Source organism: Coenobita brevimanus, chromosome 114 (genome assembly GCF_032717465.1).
Source record: "Coenobita brevimanus isolate Jiangsu-jjx chromosome 114, ASM3271746v2, whole genome shotgun sequence".
Classification (NCBI taxonomy): domain Eukaryota; kingdom Metazoa; phylum Arthropoda; class Malacostraca; order Decapoda; family Coenobitidae; genus Coenobita; species Coenobita brevimanus.
In genome coordinates, this window is record NC_137067.1 from 18,656,916 (window position 1) to 18,673,157 (window position 16,242).

Genomic DNA, 16,242 nt, shown 5'->3' on the forward strand with positions numbered 1-16,242 from the left:
CCAGGGGCCGTACCTACTCTTCATTTACCTATCATAACAGGCACAGAATATTTATATAATAATAATAATAATAATAATAATAATAAGAATGTTAATAGGAATAAATATGGAGAGACAATAGACTGAAAGCTTCTTGGTTTGAGAGAGAGAGAGAGAGAGAGAGAGAGAGGGAGAGAGGGTAAATTAGGGCCATGACCATACCTCTAAAATAATTTACTATTTTCGCATTGATGGTGATGGTGGTTATTAATATTATTACTATAGTTATTATTACTGTAGTTTAAACTTATTATTATTATTATTATTATTATTTTATTATTATTATTATTATTATTATTAATACTATTATTATTATATTTTTATTATTACATGTATTCGTGCTTTCCATTTTAATTAGGGAGAGAGAGAGAGAGAGAGAGAGAGAGAGAGAGAGGGTGACATCTGGCCACTCGAGTCCTACCCGCTACGTCACGGCTTGCCCAACCCAAACCCAGCCTACATGCGTACTCTGGCTGCTGAGTTGACCTCTTGGTTTTATGGGCCTTGGTCCTGGGTATGGTGGGGCGGTGCATACGGGCTGGTGTACCCGTGTTGCCTGCCATGTCGTGGTCGCTGATTTCAGTTCTCTGTACCATTTTTGCACCTTCATGTCCAGGAAAGTCTAGGTTAGCTTAGGTTTGTTTTCTTAGTATCAGGTTAGGTTAGTATCTTAGTCAGTTAGGTTAATCTGTTAGGTTAGGACAGGATAGATTAAGTTAGGTTAGAGTACAAAGAATGGAGGGTTGATAATCCTGGAAAATCAGACATAGCCGGTATTAAAAACACCAAATGTTCTTGTACGTTAATGTCCACCAGGTTCGTACCCAACAATGGCCACACCGTCCTTGACCTTCCACCTCTTAACATGGCGGAAAATAGCCTGTGTGGTAGGTTATGGGGCTGGCATTTTACCACATTATTGGGTTCTTGAATCTGCTTTGTTATGGAGGCGGCGGGATGCATCGGAACGCACCGCCGATAATGGAAATTTGCATACTCAAACAACACAACCCGACAAAGGAGAGTCCAGGTTATTGGACTGCCAGTACGGAACAGATATATGCACATAGAGCAGCTCACCCTTACCCTTGATAGTGAACTCTTCTTACCTGGACAGAGGTAATTCCACGCTGAGATGACAAGCAGGAAGATAAAGGAAAAAGCAGAAACTGAGATAAAAGAATGTATGAATAATTAAAGCACAATGTGTATGAGGTATAATCATATGTAGTAGTATTTGCACTCTAAGACTCATCTGAATGTGAACCCAGTGGAATGCAGGCTTAAGTTCCTATTCACCTGCAGTCCACCATTTATGTTTCGGGGAATAGGTAAGTAGACGTTTATATAATCTGGTAGTTAAGTCCCACGGTTATTTCAGAGCCACGACACGAAGGCATTCCTCTGCAGCTCCAATAACCGTACTTCAAATGTATAATCATCATCATTACCATCTTTCCTATAGAGCTGAGAAGGCTCAAGAATTGGAACAAGAAAGTAGACTGCCAGAGGAACTACCAAACAGAATGACCAGTAAATGGGCCACATCCACTCTCAGCTCCACTTCATTGACCCAAATGATCCACGCAAAATTTCACTTCACAATGTCTCTGGGACAGGACCACTTCATCAACTGCCAAGCTAGACACTAGGGGTGTAACTATCGTCATGCACATATTAAGTTACTGACGTGTATCTAAGAGATGTAATTTAAGTATATCTGTGTCTTTGGCCATTTTTATGTATATATTTAATGCCACTGCAGCGCATAAGACAACTCATTGATTAATCAGACTATATCAGCGTGTCTCCTTTGACAAGGTTGCGAATTTTCAGAAGAATAAATTTACTCTCACTCAGAATTGTGTTTGTTGTGAGGATATCGTAGTTTAAGGTCAACCTGGACCCTCTTCTGGTATACTAAACAGAGATATCAATAAGTGCATAAGAATAAAATAGAAGTAGGTCGACTATTGTATTTTCTTTGGACGATCAGACTGGTGGACTCAGTTCGTGTCTTCTTTAACCCTGTTCATCCAACGGTATTGTGTGATGCGGATATAAACAGACTGCAGCAAACCGTTAAAGACTGCGAAGAAAAGTCTACCTTCAACGATTTTTGTACCACCACTTATGATATTTAATTCTTACTACCTGCAGATGATTTAAATTAACTTCTGGGAAAACTGCCGCAAAAATATATAATTAATACTGAGAATAATGCCTAAAGGTAAATTAAATCGTTAGGCGAAAGCAAGAACAAAGTGAAAAAGACGTCTTTGGGCCGAAGGTGTTAATGTCACTCGTGCAGTCGACAGGCATGAACCTAAACCCTCTTCTCCGTATACAATGTGTACTGGAAGCAACAGGAGTGCCAGCGTCTTGCGTAAATCTGAGAACAAGTCTGTGCACAGAACACCTTGCATTTCGGACGACAATTCATCTATCTATCTACTGCCAGCCTTAAATGCTGTAAAGGTTTATAAAGGCTGTAGCCAACTTAAAATCAAATATACTGATGACTTAGTACTTTCTTTAATTGGGAAAAAAATGCATAAAACCTGGCAAAAGAGACTGGATGAGTTGGATAAGTAATGGGAACTGAGTGGCTGAGAAACAAGTACACCATAATCTTTAAAGCACCGCAACTTCCCCTTCTGTTTTAAAAACAGGAGACAAATCAAACTTTAGCCTCAACACAAACCCAGTCACACTCCGTTACTTGCCAGCTTTACCTCCCCCCCCCCCCCGAAACTAGCAAGTCATTGTTCTAACCAGACGCCTCCCTTACCACCACACACTACCGAACCAACACACACTGCCACGCCACCACTATCATTTCCTCCCTCAGTACCACACACACAACACCCTGCCTTACAATACACCCACCACCACCACACACCACCACTATTACACTAACTCCCTCTTACACCAACACACACCACCGCACCATTACTACCACGTTATTACTACTTCCCTCAAACACACCACCACAAACTGCCATACCATTATTACCACTACTGCTTCCTCCCTCACCACCACACACACTTCATTGTACAAAATTAACCCCCTCTCTCACTACCACACCACTACTACCACACTACAGCACTGTATCTCCCTCAGTCACCTCCACACCTTCCCCCACCACCCCTACCACACCACTAGATCCTCCCCCACCACCACTAACATACCACATCATCCCTACCACACCACCAAAACCTTCCACATAACCATACCCTCCCTCATCATCCCTATCACACCACCATCCCTACCGCACTACCATCCCTACCGCACTACCACACCTTCCCCCGCAATCCCTGCCACACCACCAAACCCTCCCACACCACCATACCCTCCCTCATCACCCCTACCACACCACCACCCCTACCGCACTACCACCCCTACCACACCACCACACTTTCCCCCGCAATCCCTGCCACACCACCAAACCCTCCCACACCACCATACCCTCCCTCATCACCCCTACCACACCACCACACCTTCCTCCACAATCCCTGCCACACCACCACACCCTCCCTCATCAACCCTACCACACCATCACACCTTACCCCACAATCCCTGTCACATCACCACACCCTCCCTCATCACCCCTACCACACCACTACACCTTCCCCCACAATCCCTGCCACACCACCACACCCTCCCTCATCACCCCTACCACACCACCACATCTTTCCCCACCACCTGTACCACACCACCAAACCTTCCCCCACCACCCCTACCTCACCCTAAACCCTCCCCAATCATCACTACCACACCACCTCTACACTAACCTCAACCACCACCACCACTCTCTCCCCTCCACCACCATCACCACCATCACACCTTCCTCCACCACCACTACCACCACCACACCCATCCCAAACACCACCACCACACCCTCTCTCATAACCACTACCACACCACCACACCATCTCCCACCACCACATGTTGCCTTACCTGCATCATCCTTTCACCATCACCTCTTCAGTGCAAATCCTATGAGACACTGCTTTTACGTGCCCTTGTTTAATTGTGACCACTACACTAACAATTTACTGCTAACCTCTTCAGTGCCAGGATGTCATTGGCTTTATCGCTGCTGCCACCCGACAATTTTATACAGTTTTGCAGGCGCCTTTGGCAGTACAGGTTTGACTGAACGACGACTGGCAGCCATTTACCTTCCTTCAACTTAATAAAATATTCAGCAAAAAGCCAGTATAACATTGTGTTATCTTCAGTGCACGGAAATATTTGGTAATTTTTGGTAACACACACACACACACACACACACACACACACACACACACACACACACACACACACAGAGGGGGGGGGAGGCGGTATATTCGATGAGGGTGCTATGGATGAAGAAAAGGAAACAAAACATCTTGTGGACTACATCAGGGCGAAGAAAAATTAATAAAATAAAAAAGGGAGAGGCAGGGAAGGGAGATAATAAACTAGGGAGAGAACAGAGAGCGAGGCGGGAGAGGAAAGGCGGGGGGGAAGAGGCAGGAAAGAAGAAAGAAGACAGGAGAGGAAAAGGAGATAAAGTAGTGTGAAGAAAAGGACCAGATAACCAAGCCAGGGCGATGGTCACCATGATAACAGTGTCCCTGATATCAACCAACATACCTGCTGTTATATCTCCTCTCTTGCCCTCCCTTCTCCACACTCCTTCCCTCCCTCCATCATTTGCCATTTCTGTCCTGTCCCCTTCCTGCTCCCTTATCCCTTTCTCCTGTCTCTCTCACTACATATTACCTCCCTTCACCCCATCCCCTCTCTCTCTCTCTCTCTCTCTCTGACATCATGCCCTCAGTACTGTACCTAACACAAAAGGAAAGAACATGAAAATCAAAAGACTCAGATTTAAGACAGAGTGAAAAGGTGGGACAACGTGAAGAAAAAAAAGAGGATGACGAAAGGAGAAAGAGAGGACTGGAAAAATTTGGTAGATAAGGTTGGAAGATAACAAAGGTGGTGAGGAAATACTGAGATAAATGATGCAAGGAAGGAAGATAAGAATGGGACGCCCCAGCATGACAAGGGTTTCTCTCTCTCTCTCTCTCTCTCTCTCTCTCTCTCTCTCTCTCTCTCTCTCTCAAAAGGATTATTACTTACTGTCCTGTTGAAATCACTGTACGGGTCTTGTGGCAGAAATTCCACCATTGAGGGGTTTCAACCCCCCACCCAGCCCAGGGCTTTTGACCGATTTTCATTAAAAACAACAGGCTTCCAGGGTTTATGGATATCTACCTTCTTATATTGTTTTCAGAACGATTGGCGCAAAATTGTGACCTGCTGACGGCAGAAAAAACAAGTAGACGGACAGACAAACATACGGGACCGACCAACATGGTTGCCAGTCTTTTGATTCCGGCCAGCAGTAATGTCAGTGTTAAGAGATGTACATACAAGAAGGGGCCTTCATTGAGTGTAACATCCTGCCCAACAGCTCGTGTAAGTGCTGAACATTTGATTCTGTCATGTGACACTGACCTTCGACCGACTGTTCTCAAAAGTGAAGGACTACATTCTTGCCTGACACTTAACACTTCCACCAAGTTCGGTGCATATCAGGTCAACATTGTCTGAGTTGACCTTGCCCTGTGACCATGACTTTTAACGCTTCTCGGTGACACTGAACTTTGAGTGATTGTTCTCAAGATAATTTTTTTATATCCTTGTCTTACCCTGAACCTTTCCCCAAAGTTCAATGTTCATTGGTTTAAAACTAAGATGACTGCCATGTGACCCTGAAGACGACCCGTTGTTCTCAAAAACGGTATTTCAACTCCTTGACTGATCCGCAACCGTTCCACTAACTTTCATCCAAATTAATCAAACTGGCTGCTATATTGTTTACACACACACACACACACACACACACACACACACACACACACACACACACACACACACACACAGGTGATATCCTTCCATATACTTGGAAGTACAATAAAACCAATATAAGTAAGGCTCAACAGATGATGCAGTTCAGCCAACTGTTCAGGAACGAGTCCAACACCAAAATAACCCTGTCAAGAATAACAGTGTGGAGAGGCGAGACGAGACCTGAACTAAGTAAACTGATGTTGCCTCAAACTTTACCGTGTCACGACGACAACCAAAGACCGACCAGACCCTCTGAACTGTAACACAAGTACACCTCACATCCTTGATACTACTCACCTGCAACATACACTGAAATATATATGTCAGCCTCTAGACACCAGCATTATTACACAAAGAGGGACCACGGTAAAATATGACTGCAAGAAAATTCATATAAGCATTTTTCTTGCAATAATTAACTGACAAGACGGACATGTAAAATTTACAACCGTATCCAGACGGAATGTATGCGAGTTATAAAGGACAAAATATATCCTATTCTCTTGTTACCAAACACTAAGCAGGCAGGAGGCATGATAAATAAGTCAATAATATGAACCACTCGTTCGATGGAATAATTTAAAAGATAAGACAGATATTATTTAAAAAGGACAATAAACCCATTACCTCAGCACCTGAATTTTGGCTGAAAGTTGGGATACATTTCCCACTTTTACGATGCCATAATTTAATAGCAATGACGAATGTGGTGAAGATTATATAACGAAATTCATGTTCTCAATATCGACATTAAGTGGGTAGGAAGACCCATAAATATGGATGGGAAAGGATATCCATGAGTTTCTCTATCGATGTAATAATTTATCGGATATCATGGCTACAAGACTGAAATTACACTAACACTGATATAAGCAGGTAGGAAACTCGATATAAATGGCCGCAAAGAGGACAAATATAGGTCACTTCAGTGCAATATTTTTCAGACAGAATGGATATGAGTTATAAATGACAAGGGAACCCACTCCACTTGGCATCAAACTTAACACCATGAATGTTGTTCCACTCTCCCTACTTAGTAATTTACGAGGAAAGCTGCATACACGCATAAAAGGGTCACATCCTTTCGACACTAAAATTATCACAGGCGGGCAGGAATGCGATAAAATAGCAGTAAAAATATGAACCACTTTTATGAAGTAATAAGCTAGATGGATATAGGTATAAAATGACAAACACCATTCCCTTCACCTCAAACTAAACAGAGGAAGAAAACCCGGTTTTTGTAGTTCCACTCGCGATTCTGTACCTGTTAAGTATAGTGGATATAGAGGGTACAGTAAGCGAGAGGGGATTATATACTTTCTGTTCTCTGTATATTAACATTAACATTGAGTGGAAGGTAATGTAATAACAATGAATGGAAAAGGACACATGGGAGACAGTTTTCCCATGCAATAACCTACCAAGGAAGATTAATGTAGAAGGGAAAGAATATATACACATATAAATTGTACCAAGGATGATGGATGTAGGTGAGAAAGACTGCATACACACCATTTTTACATAACGGTTACCACAACTAGGAAAGGAAATGACAAATATGGATGGAAGAAGCCAGATATAAATCACTGTATTGATGCCAAGAGTTACTAAGTAAAATGGATACGGGCCGGGAAGGATGTGCAGAGTCGACCACAAATGTTTTAAGACTCCCGTTATAGCTTGAAACACAGGATGATGAGCTTTGAAATACTTTTTTTTTTTTTTGTCCTTCTCCAATACAGGTATACTATTTTGTGTTTCGTCACTCATTAACCCTCCTAACGGAAGGTAATAAAATAGAAAGCAAAATCAAGATACATTCATATCGAGATGCCAGGACACATTGCATTTACAAGAGGAGGTTAAAAGTCAGTGGAAAAGATAGACTGATGAAAACTGTTCTGGCTGGACAATAATGCTCCATACTGACAATAATAAAAAGCAATAGATATGCACCATTCTCCTAACGTGGAATTTAATACACAAGGAATAAATATGAATATAGCCCGAGACGAGCACGCCAGGCCAACTAAAGATTCAGGCGAGCGTCCGTCGGTGAATCGGGATCGGCATGACTTCCACGGGTCGGGTAGGCTCTTGGTGATGGATGAATGCATAAAATCGAACCGTACCAGAGTGGGGGGTATGATGGAGTGCCGATATTTATGCATGTCTGGCAGAGAGGGAGGGAGGAGGGTAGGAGGAAGGAAAAGAGAATGAGATACTGAAGGGGAGGGAGGGAGGAAGGTAGGAGGAAGGAAAAGAGAGTGAGACAGCGAGGGTGGGAGGGAGAGAGGAGTAGAACAGTAAATAGTGGATTGGTTGGCTGAACTCAGTGCCATTATTTTTGTACGTTTATGGGTGTTGGTATGGTGGTGGTGGAAGGGTAATAGATTATGTGGCAATATTTCCACCTCATCTTTGTACTAAGGTTGAGCACAAAGTTTTGAACCCGTCACTGCTAAAGATCCTTCCCAACAAGAACAAAACTGTCTGGTGGATGATCATATAAATTAAACATGGTTCCTTTGGTGAAATTTGTGAATGACCCTGTCCATTCACTCAGTATACACGTCTTGAAACTCCTCCTCCTCCTCCTCCTCCACCTCCTCCTCTTCTTCTTCCTCTTCCTCTTCCTCTTCCTCCTCCTCCTCCTCCTCTCTCTCTCTCTCTCTCTCTCTCTCTCTCTCACACACACACACACACACAGACACACACACACACACACACACACACACACACACACACACACACACACACATCCTGAGTTACTCTCGCAACACACATAGGGTAGTGCCATTTCGTCCACTGTCAGGTTAAAAGAGGCTACCCTTTCACAGGTGTTATTAACAAAATAGGTATCGAGACTCTTGCTAAGCATTGCATTTCGAGACAAAACGCGAAGAACTTTGAAATGCCGTACTGTATGCCTTGTTTCAATAACTGTATATTGTTTTCTGTTCCGTCGCTCAAAGCCCACCAACCTCCTGTAGTATTTTTATTATTTTTTACACTACTACGTAATTTTATGCAGCGTAGGATACTTTCGGAACACAAGGGGTTATATATATCCTTCACGAACCACTTCACTACCAGGGTTCTCTTCTAAGCTGCATAAATTATCTAATACCTGCAAGAACAATTAACAATAATATTTTCTTGCTGAAAAGGTTAAAGTAAAATATCTTGGCATAAACTATTTCGTTAAGCAGATTCACCAGACTTGCTGACGCATATGGAACGAGATCAAAGGCACCAGATAGACGTAGGAGCGTCAAGGTCCTAATAAGGCGATTTGCTAAATATGCTGAAGTGTATGGACGTAAAACGTGAGCTGCACGGTCCTAATGCGAGGCCTCGCTATAGTTATTAAAGTTCACGGCAATGGAGCACCTCGTTTTCGAAAATCGTAAGAGACAAAGAAATGAAGCCACTCCTGGAAATTATCCCGCATAGAAAAGTTGTGCTCAAGGTCAGTTTCACTTATGGTAGACGCTCTCGATTATTATATTGCGGATTATGCATTACCAAACCTACTCCTCCAGTTACTTCTATCCTTCGTCAGTTGTTGTGGTGAGAGGTGCAGCGATCAGCCCTGTTGGTGTGCTGTAGGACTACTGGACCTCGGAAAGGGTACTTGGACCTTCATTCTGCTGCACAAACCACCACCGTGCCGCCCTGCCAGTCTCACCACGCCTGAGGGTGTGAGGTAACATGACCCTGATTGTGTGGTGGAGTCACAGAGAACCAGGTCAAGAAATACGAGGGAACAGGTACAAGTGACATGATACTGAAATATAATCTTCTTAGGCCGATGATATATAAGGACTATCCGATTACCACACTAACTGTTCGACTACACATCTTTAGCCTTTTAGCTGCAGTTGGTTTCTCTTCAGCTCAATAAAGCTACCTTGTTGAACTTGAAGTAAACTACAAAGTTTTTATTTTATAGCTACAATGAAAATCGAAAATTTTAGCTTTTGGCAGCTGTAAGTTTATCGTAGAAAAAAAACACTCAAGTTAGCCAAGAACAAATTGCAACCTTCTTACTTTGCAGTCAAAGGGATAAACTAGAAGCTCCGACTAGCGCCAGTAAACAAGGTACCGGTATGTAAGCTGAGCAGAAGTTAAGCTGTGTTTGCTCTTATCATTCAGGATTATCGTGGACACGTCTCGCATTGTGTACGGAGGGATCTTGTACTGTAAGCCTTTTTCTTGGTTTTACATATTATAACATCAGTCAGACTCCTCACTATGCCAGATTTCCTGTCCTCTCTTTCCACTTTAAGTCCCCCACATGTCCTTTCTTCGTTGTTTTCTTCACTTTTAACACCCAGCTGTATACTCGTATGTTGTTCTTCCTTTGTTATCTTCCTTTCTGTTTTTATTGCCTGTTAACCAGGCCATTTCTTCGTCGTTTTCCCTTCTTTACATAATTTACTCTGCTATATTTTCAACTGATTTGTGGTCGTGTTCCCGTGTATTATTTCTTAACGGTGATAATGCCTTTTTTTTTTTTTTTTTTTTTTTTAATCCTGCCCAACCCAACCCCATATTATTATTTAAACCAAGGGCGAATTTAAAAATGTGCGTACAACCGTAAGTAATTTGTTTCACTTTGAGAACTGAATACAATAGTTGATTAAAATATCTGATGGCAGCATGATCAGTAAGATGACGTCACCGCAGAAGGGAGGTTGCACCATATTGTGTGTAATTGTTTATTTTCAAGACATTATCGCAAACAACATCGAGTATATAAGATATAAACACTATGCAAATGAATAACAAGACGTAAAAAGCAAAACATGTTGACAAAGGCGAGGTGCTAAAGATTCTCCTACAGTAGGTACTGGAGAATATGACCCATGTTTATTACGTACTTGTTCTACCATCCTCATCATCATCATCACTACCACCCCAGCAATAATTTCCACCTAAGGGAGGGGCAGTGAGCCTTTTCTCATGTACAGTCAACAAAAGTATGGAGACTCCAACTTTAATTAAATCAGGCCCGGACGATATTTCTCCATATGTGGCTGTTTGGGTGGTAACTAAATAAATAATAAATGAACGCCCTGTAATCCAGTGGGTTAAGCCTCTCTCAATGGATGTTGCCCATTAGGACTGGAGCCTAAGGGATAGATGCAGTTTATTGCTCACATAATGCTGCCCAGGGACTTATCACTGGTCACCCTTGCCTTAAATCTCTGTACTAAGTAATCTGGTCGCGAGTCCTAACGCTCCAGATGTTTTCAGGGGGAGTGCAGATGTGGATGACGGATGGATGGATGAATGGGTCACTGTCTCTGGTAACTCTAAGCAACAGTAAATTCAGGATGATGCCACATTATTTGTACAATACTTTTTGCCTTTCAACCTGTGACGATTTTTGTTACATTACTGCTACCACAGAAAGCTTTTCTCCCCTTCAGATAAGGTAGAATTAGAAGAACTCAAGTTACAGACTTCATTAACCCCTGCAATATGTGAAGTCTTTCCTGCGTTGATTAGAGCTGTCTAGAGTTAGTAAATATGAAATACAATAATGAAGGCGTCAAGACAATAGGATATATGGATGCTGAAATACAACACACAGAACAGTGGTTCACAGCTCTTGGTCCTGTGTTGCAAAATGTACTGCACAACAGGAGTACAGATCCCTTCTTTGTTGATTACACGCAGCTCATAGAACACTTCGACTGCCACATGCATTGGTGTTTATACAAACGTACTTGGTCGGCATGAGATATTATTAATTCTACTTATCACTGACCATACAGTGGACCTCATAATGGGCTGATACTCAATACAGAATAGTACAGAATAATCAGAAGCCTTCCTAAGCTCATAATTTCCCAATTCGTATTTGGCCAGCATTAGGAAGAGCAAACATCATCTATCACTCTCCCTGCAATGGACAGCATACGGACAAGTACAGAATGCCATGAGAATTTTTCCTGTATCCATCATCTCTCCTGTCATTCTGATTCGTGCTTGGACAGCATGAATTGTAAACCTTGGCTGTCAGTCTCACCACCTCTGGACCTAACATGGATTGATACAGAATACAGAACAGTACCAGCATACTTCCTAATTCCTTCAACGGTCTCACTCGTACTTAGCCAGCATAATGAATGGTAGAATTTGGGCACCCATGCCCCTGTGGTAGGCCTTAAACAAACTGATGTAGAGAATTACCAACACCTCTTCTAACTCCCCTTAGACATACCACCTGTTCCTGATTCTGTAATGATCTTGTTCACTTAGGTTGTTATGTATTTGGTTAGCATTAGCAAAGGTAGAGTTTGGGTATCTATATCTTTGCAGTATACATCGTACAAATGGATATTAAATACAGCCAACCCCTATCATAAACCCTTAGATTTTCCTCATGCCTGTGTCTGCCTCTCACACCCCAGCACACCAATCCTAAATGAGTCTCTTCAATCACTGGCTCAAGCAATCAATCAGGCAGCATCGATCTGACTTTCAAATAAAACTGTCTTTTCAGTCATACATCCAGGTCAATCAGCTGCATCGATATGTCTCCTTCTGCAGCCTCCATTTTTTCTCCGTTCTCTCTCTTTTGTTTTGTCTCTGATCGTATGTATCTGTGTTTGTCTAACTGCATCTAATTGTCTCTCTGTCCATTCATTTGTCTCAACGTCTATCTGGCCACCTTTACGGCTTTTATTTACATCAGTATGTTACTCTGTGGCTCAGTGATAATCACATTCACTCCCCGATCTGCTGTTTCTGAGTCTGGTTCGAATCCAGCCTACATGGACATTTGAAGTGGGCGGTGGTAGTATGTCCTTTCATATACCATCATAATTCAAACCCTATTGGTTCATACCAGTGACACATACTGTACAGTCTGACACACATAAAGACATCCACTTTAAAAAACTTTCACCTACGCTACTGTTATAAGAAACGTCTCTTGCTGATTCGTACATAGCGAGCATGAGGAAGAAAGGATTCAATCACTCTTCTTCCGTGGAGAAAGTTCGGCCCTGCTGGGCACTTTAATGGTCAGATACAGACATACAAATTACGGCTATAAATATACCAAAAATAATCCTCTATATCACGTACACGAGGGTCGGTTAGGTTATTCTATCATGCAGTCTTTTGTCCCATCAGGAGCATAAGGTCCCGGGGCTGGGCTACTCAGCCCCGACATGTAAGGCGAAGGCAGCTAGCCTCGCTGGCCTCTGGGTGGCATTATGGAAACAATAAACCCTAGTTATCTCTCAGAGTAAGCCCATCCGACCCTCATCCCATTAGTCTTAACCCACCTGACCACCTGCCGTCATTTGATTATATGGTTACCATCCGACATAGTAACTTGTTTCCCGGATTACAAAAAAACATTTGAAATTTGGCTTGTTACTCTATGTGGTTACCATAAGGTAGCAGTGCATCAAATGAGTGGATGGTGCCCGCCTCCCGCTTACAGCACTAGAGTATCAGTTTGCGGTAAGTCTTAGTCCTCTCCTAGAATACGGTCGGCAAGAATTAGTTGACACTTAAATCTCCCGTTGCACTGCTGGGTGAACAAGGACATGGGAAAAACAAACTTTGCGGCCGGATAACTGAATGCAATTTTTTTCTCAGACGAGGTGGCCGAGAGGTTAAGGCGTTGGACTGCTAATCCAATAGGGTCTCCCTGCGTGGGTTCGAATCCCATCCTCGTCGTCCGATATTTTCCCTTTTATGTTTTAGTATTTGTGCTGTACTTAAAATCACTTAAGCAAAATACACCACCTGCCCGACGGAAAGGCAACTGCCTCTTGATTGCACAAATTATTTCTTTGCTTAAGACTCTTGGCTGGATCCTAGTTTATTATATAAATAATATCGTTACCTTTCTTCCTTACCGATAAACTGTGCGTCCATCACCTTTGTATCATCGTACATGTTACTCATGTAAACAATGTTGGTACCACAAACAGAAATATAAACACATAAGAATATTGAGGCGAAATATGCAGAATAAATCGCAAAGGAAGAACTGATAGGAAGTTTCCAAGGCCAACGAGAATACAGCCAACACTGAGAAAAGAACACGCTGCCACAATATGCTGTTAGTGGCTCCTGACACCAGCACATTTACAACAGATGTATCACCACATGTCCACTGTTGGCATTTTGTGAGTCCAAAAGTATTAGCATCCTCGTCTCATGACATATTTAGTAGTGATGCATTTTCACTGTATTCTCACCATCTTCCCAGATGATTATTTATAAACTTGGTGACCAGTTATCGAACTGGAGATAAAAAAATGTAACCTTCACTGTCCCCGCGCGTTACAAGAATCGTCCCTCAACTTTGAAAAAAAAAAAAATCAACTTCAACAGTTTTGATCCAATTTAGACCAAATGTGGAAGGTCTGAGGAAGGCAAGAACGCTGGGGGTCGATTCAAAGAACAATTACAACAAATGTCAAGGTCACAGGGCAAAGTCAAAAAGTCTGACCTATGTGTTTTTGTGTGAACATAGGAATTAAAATAGTTCTGATGTGATCTGGACCAAATTTGGTGGAAGGGCTTAAGGCCAACCAAGGGCTTGGCTAATTCTATTTGAGAAGAGCAGGTCCCTTTCAGTGTCACAAAGGGAGGTCAGTTTGAAGGTTTTGTCCAATGTAGACCAAATTTGGTGGAAGGGTTCAAAGTAAGCCAAGGATGAAGAGGTTCAATTCTGAGAATACCCAGTCAAAGGTCATAGTCATAGGGTAGGGTCAAAGTTCAAAATTCCACCTATGCATTGTAGTGTACCAACATTTACTTGATGTTGTGTCAGCATTTACTTTGCTTGCCTGCACTGGCTGAAATATGCATCACATCACAGCAAAAATGGGTGGGAGGGGAGTAGGTGGGATGTGTTGGGTGGTAAGCTCTGATTGGCTGTGCATAGATGAGTGATGTACATTGATCGGTAAGGCCTGATTTCTCACACAAACCTGGAGGTAGGAAGGAAAAGAAGTACAAAAGTACTGTACAAAACATGGGAGCGTCTGGGCCCTTCGGTTAATGCCCTGGGTATAGGAGGTGTGAGAAGGTGACTTTGTGTGGTGTGGAGACAGAGGGTGATGGGTGGTACGGTGCGGTACACACGGTATGGTATGGTAGAGTACGGTATATGTCATGGTATGGTATGGCAAGATGCTGTGTAGTGAGGTGTGGCATCACTTAAGCCTGTAAAGTCTATGGGAGTGAATCATATTTCACCAGAACATCGCTAATGAGGCAAGATGAAGTAGGAGGACGGAAGTGGGTGGGATGGGCTAGGATCGTGGTGGGGCCGGCGCGAGGAGTACACCCTGTGACAAGGAATGTCGTTATGACGGGTGATGTGGGTGGGAAAGAGATTTCGCTTCAGAATCCAAGGCTAGAGTGCAGAAAATGGATTGCGCATGCGTGTGCAGAGAGGAGTGTGAGGCACTAGGGTGGCCGCGGATCGAGGCAGTGCGGGAGTATACTAACTGATGATCGGTGTTGTAATGGGTGGGACGGGAAAGGGCAGAGGTGGGTGGAGACAGGGTGGGATTAGCCTATACACTAGATGATGGGTGTCATACACTGGATGGTATGGGTGTGGTAAAGATTTAAAACTCTCCCCAGGATGAGGCCACACCTCCCCCAAACAGGTAATTTAATTGTGGGGAAAAGAGGCTCAGGTTCCATCCTAGTCTGAGACTGATAACAGTAAGAACAACAAGTAGAACAAAATTATAAGCACCCGTTGCTTTTACTTTTTACTTGATATGTTGCGACGCTATTAAGAAATCGGATGAACATTGGAGAAATCGCCATTAATACAGCTACAAAGAAAAAAAAATGTCTAGGATGACACCGTATATGATGATGTTTCTTCATTCCATAATTAAATCTAAGCAGAGAATACGATCTGCAGATGGAGAGAGGGAGCGATGCAGAAAAAAATTTGATGAAACATGTACAATGTAAGAGAACGTGGAAAATCGACGCTGAGTTTTACCCCATCCCACAAAACCCACGGTGTGTGAGATATACAAACAAGAAAGCAACTCACTGGCCTAAGTCAGCCCTGGCTCTATTTTTTTTAAGGACCTGTGAGAGGGCTGTATAATTTAGGAAGACTACGGTATAAGTGGTGGGTCCTGGGGGTATATTACAGGGTTTATCTCTGTACTACAAGGTCGTCTTTTATCTGATATTCTACTACTACCTCACACTGAAGAGATCAGTAACACTCAAGCACATTAACCCTTTCAGCACAGTGCCATTTTCATTTCATTCCTGTTC

The 16,242-nt window shown here is 42.7% G+C and overlaps 1 non-coding gene across 1 annotated transcript; it reads left to right on the forward strand.

Moving 5' to 3' along the window:
* Positions 1-13,571: 13,571 nt before the first annotated feature.
* TRNAS-GCU (transfer RNA serine (anticodon GCU)) lies at positions 13,572-13,653 on the forward strand. The gene has a single exon. It is a non-coding gene; the product is annotated as a tRNA-Ser (tRNA).
* The last annotated feature ends 2,589 nt before the right edge of the window (positions 13,654-16,242 follow it).